Consider the following 5,716-nt stretch of genomic DNA (forward strand, 5'->3'; position numbering starts at 1 on the left):
CTCGATGTCATCCTCAAATCTCTTTCAAAGATTAAACAACCTGGGACCTCGGAAGATGAAAGAGCAGATCAACTTGATCAGCTCATCTCTCTACATTTCAAGCACACATTGGAAGAAGTCGAACAAAAATACAATAACAGCTTGGATCATCACATCTCCACCACCACCATCATGCTGAAAATCCATGACGACATGATCAAAGCAACAAACAAGCTGATCCAGCAAACACACGTCGTCGTGAAAAACAGATCCATAGATTAGAGAAAGAAATCAGGAAGAAGGATAAACTCAACCTTATCATGCAACAGGACCTAATCAAGTTACTCCAAGCTTGTTGGAACATTTTTGATGTTCCGAACAACAAGTTCGACGAAATGCTCTCCATTCTTGCCTCTGTGTTCAATCATTTGAAAGCCCAAGCCCCACTGCCGAAGAAAACGATATTCTCTCCAAGAAAACAAGTATGAGCTTCTAGAGAGTATTCGAACACTTATCTTAAGTTCAATCCAATGCTTGACTTGCCTCAGATTGTCACACCCCAAAACCAGAACGGCGGAAACGTTCTGGGGTGGATGACGTCACGTCAAGTATCACAACATATGCAGTATAGTAATCAAAGTACAACAACCATTGCATTAATAGTAATAGTTTTACATGGTTTACATTACATAGGACATAAAAGTAATACAAGTAATAATATAAGTGCAGCTTGGTACTAAACAGTCTTCCACAGAAGCTCCTGGTATGTACCTGTCTAATGCTGACCTGAGAATACAAGTTATTTGAAAAGCGAGTATCAACATTTTTACAAATGCTGGTGAGTTCATAAGTATTTAGTGTCATTTTATACAAATAACTTTATATAAGTGGTAGTTTTCAAGTATACAGTGAAATAGAGTCCTTTCTAGAAAATCCTATATTTTCTTATTAAAAAGCAGTCTTCTACCAAGACTGATCAGAGTCATGTGGTAAAAAAGTAGTTTTCCCTTAAACACTATCATTATCAAAATACGGGATTTGATTTTAAAGAAAGTAGGAGAATATCAGGGAAAATAACATATGCCTCAGCAGTGAGGACTGCTGACTAAGGCAAAAGAATCATAGACTCAAGGAGAGTATCGACTGAACGACATGCCTGGCTTAGTCTAATAAAAGGATACACAGACCCCAGACGGTATCAAATGAAAGATACAGCTAGTAAGGTCTAAGACAGTGAAGGCAGACCCCAGACAATATCAAATGAAAGGTACGTCTAGCAAGGTCTAAAAAGTGGAGACAGACCCCAGATAGTATCAAATGAAAGATACGTCTAGCAAGGTTTAAACAGTGGAGACAGACCCCAGACAGTATGAAATGAAAGATACGTCTAGCAAGGTCTAAAATAGTGGATACGGTGAACACAGTGAATACAGTGGGTACAGTGAACACATTGAATACAGTGAGTACAGTGAACACAGTGAATATAGTGTATAAAACCCGTTACCTTAAAGCCATGAATTATAAGGTAACCCTGAGATACTCGTAACCATACTGATAGACACTAGAGAACTTGACGCCCTGCAAGCGTCGGTATGAATATGACATTTGTCACCCTTTGGCTTGGTACGCCGTGGACTGTAGCTAGTAGTCAGGGTGCGGGGGTGTCAATCCCGTATATATCTATACACACAATGTCCGCTCTCCCTACAAGAGACTCTGGTTACCAACTTGACAACGGAGAAGGCCGTGTACTGAAGATGTATCTCGTGTAGTGAGATATGATGTAAAATACTGGACTAATGATAGAGACTCACAACTGAACTGACTAATGTAAACCTATATGACTATGCTTGTATACATAATATATAACTAATGATCAAACGACCTTCGGACGGACATCCGATCCGACCAGACCACATCTCAACGAAGAAAAGGAAATAGGGCGAACAAGCCTTCCTAAGTCCTTCAAACATTATTTATATGCATCTATACAAGCACACACATACATCTAACTCTATTTAAGTGTTTAACATGTGGAAGCAAATCATGAAGCATAGGCGAATCTTGAGGTATAAGCGAATCGTGAAGTATAAGCGAATCGTGAAGTATAAGCGGATCGCAAAGTGGAGGCGTTATCAAGTATAAGCGTATCACGAAGTGGAGGCGTTATCAAGTATAAGCGTATCACGAAGTGGTGGCGTTATCAAGTATAAGCGTATCACGAAGTGGAGGTATTAACTAAACCGAAGTGAAGCAATGGTATCTAACAAGTAAGAGTATAAAAACATGGAAGAAAACCTTGATGAAAACTTTGGAAAAACCTTTATACTTAAGAAAATCACAACTTGGTATCCTTTTGTAAGATAAGTTTGAAAACCTTTAGAAATCCTTTGGGAACTTTTCATAAACAAGTTTTAAGATGAAACCTTGATAAAACATTATAAGTAAAAGCTGAACAAGTAACTACGTTTTAGAAAACCATTTACAGTGTCATTCTCGGTAAAACAGTTAACAGTGTGGTAAATCCTTGTGCATGCGGGTTATCAATCACATGTGATTGATATGATAACTGGCATGTTTAACTTGTATTCCCTCCCCCCATAAAACATGTAAAAACATTTAAAAGGTTCATTCAGGGGTATGAACCCACCTGATGTAAGTGGATCCGACGAAGGTGCTGGTTGGGTGCTCGGTGTCAAGTAAAGACTTGAACACACTTAGTGACCTATTAACATATGATAACATATGTTTACATACAATTAGTACATATAATACCAATTAAACAAGTATACGCATCCTAAAGTGCGGAAAACACTTTGATTAAGTGTTTGGAGTGTCCCGGGTAACATCTAAAGGTGTGTATGGCTTAGGAATGGAGTTTACTCTCCAAGAGTAAACTCTACATAGAGTTCACGGCCCTGGGACAACTCCCCATGAGTTTACGGCCGTAAACTCATGGGGAGGGTGTTCTAGGATGCTTAAAGGCCTTATATCAATTGTGGAATTTTGCTAGGTCCAAATATAAAGTGTATGAATGGATTTAAGGCACCTAAATGGACCAAATGGGAGTTTACGGCCCTAAACAAGGGAGTTTATAGCCGTAAGCTCCTATGGATATATTCCTTGGGTGTTTTAAGGGCTTAAATGATAGAGAATAAATCCTATGCATCTTTCTAAGCCAATTGGGGAGTTTAGCGCACCATTTATCCCCTTTATAGGAGTTTACAGCCCAGGCACCCATTCAAGAGGGGTTCACGGCCGTGAACTCCTTATGGATTTGTTTTAATCAAGTTTAAGGTCCCTAACTTGTTGGTGGTCGATTCTAGAATTTAATCTAAGGCTATTGAGGTGTTTAAGTGGCTTTTAAACACTCAAATATGAGTTTACTCCCCATGAAGAGGAGTTTACGGCCCAAGCATATTCTTGGGCAGTAAACTCATGTTTACTCCCCAAAATGCTAGTTCAAGGTGTTCTAAGTCCGAATCCATAAGCCTACAAGTCATATCTAAGCCTTAAGGGCAATTTGGAGGGGTTTTGGGGCTTAAAGACCCCATTAAATGGTGTTCACGGCCCAAGAGTGTTCTTGGGCCGTAAACACATGAACTTTCCCCTATTTTATGTCTTAAACTCGAATTTTCATGTTAGATAAGCTATACAACAAGTTAGGATAGTTTACCTACTAGTTTGGGGCTCGAAACGGGCGATTTTTGGCTCGAAATTAAGTTGTAGAGAGAGAGAGAGTGGAGAGAGGGTGAAAAGGGTGGAATTGAAGTCCACTCCCCCTTATATAGGGGTTGAGCTTGGGGCTAAGTGGAATTCTACCCGATACTGCCGTTAAACGGGGCTTTTTGGTCGCACCCGATTAAACGGTCAAATTTTGACTTGGTTGAAACTAAACATTTTTAAGGGCATTTTATGGGTGTTTCTAATTTGCTTCAACCCTTACCAAGTCATTATGAAAGTCCCACATTAATTAACCAGTCAAAAAGTTAACGGACTATTAAATAAAACGAGGCTTATTAACAAAAAAGTGGTTAAAAATGACAGAATAAATTTCGGGTTGTCACATCATCCCCCCGTTAGAGGGAATTTCGTCCCGAAATTCAGGTTTAGGCATGGAAGTAGGTATGAATAACCGTGTAGAGGCAGGAGGGTACTTCCTATTCGGTTTTTCCTCGCATTCCCAAGTGAACTCTGGCCTGAGTCTGTCATTCCCACAAACCTTCACCTACGGGATGCGGATTCCGTCTCGTACAGTTAGCGATTTCCTACAGGTATGTCTACGAAGTTAGGGTTCTCAATGGTTTCTATCAAGATGAGTGGGATACGAAGAGTGGCATCGGGCAAGCACTTATCAAGTTTAAGAAGTGGATCGATCGGGTGGGAAACTTGTGGAATTTCCGAAGGTAGTAGTGGTCTGACGAGGGTTGGACCAATCTCCATAAAGGATCTCGGATGGTCCTAAGCTCTCGGAAGGGTAGAGCTTTTCAGTACTTAGAACATAGTGTACTTCTATGGCAAGATCATTACTGGCATGATCGCCATTCCGAAGTTCCTAACGTTTCTCTCATACTGGATGTGTAGTCCTTCAGGTTGGTTCTTAGGAAGCTCGGGTTGTCCTTGGTTTCGCGTTTCCGGTCAATTGGCTTTTAGAGACCTTCTAGATCATCGGATGGGTTGCGTATCTACGGGTATTTGTTTGCTGCAGAGAGTCTATCTCAATCTTGTGCAAAATGAATCTACACTTCTGATTCTTTAGATATTTCTAACGGAAACTCTCAGGGTCGGGGAGATAGGGTTTGACTAGATGAGTGTTGGACTGTCTCAGGAGGTGGTTCTACTATCTCTGCGTGAGATCGGTATTCGTGGAACACCTAGTAGTCCAATGAATCTCTAAGACGTTGGTTTATTTCAGTGCGGAAAGCGGTTGCTCTTGTATAACCCATCGACTAACACCTAGACTGGTGTCAAATCTATAATCTCTTCAGGATCTGGGTTATAAGACTTAACGCCACTACTTTCTCACTTTGATCAAGTATCCTTGGCTGCGAAGGTTATCCTGTGGTTCTTGGTATTCTAGTGTTCGCTTCGGAGAATGCAGTCTATCGCCTACCAGGCGGCGGTGACTTCCTCCATGCGAGAGGGCGGAGGATCCTAGGCACTACTCGTCTGTAACGGGGTGGACGAAGTGCCTGAGTAGTGCGAACATCTTCAGCATCTACTCTTTCGAAGGTTCTGAGCTTTCTCGGTCTAGGTCAATCTAGTGAGTATAAGGTTCCATCACTCGGAACTTTAATCTTCTCATCCACTCTTCTCAGAGTTTAATTTATCGCAGCTTTCGGATTTCCGGGATATCCACTGCGATGCTTAATTCGGGGGATTAAGCATGAATGGATGGTCGTAGTCAATGTCCTTGACTCTTACGACTCAGATTTCTTTATCAACCGAGGGTGTTAGCTAGTATGTTGGCTTAACCGAGATGATAACAATTTTTGGATTTGTGGTCATTATAGTAGCTCAATCCGTAGGGGTTCCCTCGACTCTAGCTCCCGTTTCCATGGGATAGGATGAAGGGTCTTTCTAGGGAATCTACGAGGTATGCTTCGGGTGGTTATCGTCTTCTGGAATGCCTGCAGTGTCCTTCGCTTTGGTTTCTCTCTGTCTAAGGAGGGTTGGTTAACAACGCGCGGTACCCCTCTCCTAGGTACTTCGGAAGGTTTGAAATAAAAGTGACGAC

The sequence above is a fragment of the Lactuca serriola genome, chromosome 5 (assembly GCF_051521515.1).
Source record: "Lactuca serriola cultivar US96UC23 chromosome 5, Lser_US96UC23_V15, whole genome shotgun sequence".
In the NCBI taxonomy this organism is placed as follows: domain Eukaryota; kingdom Viridiplantae; phylum Streptophyta; class Magnoliopsida; order Asterales; family Asteraceae; genus Lactuca; species Lactuca serriola.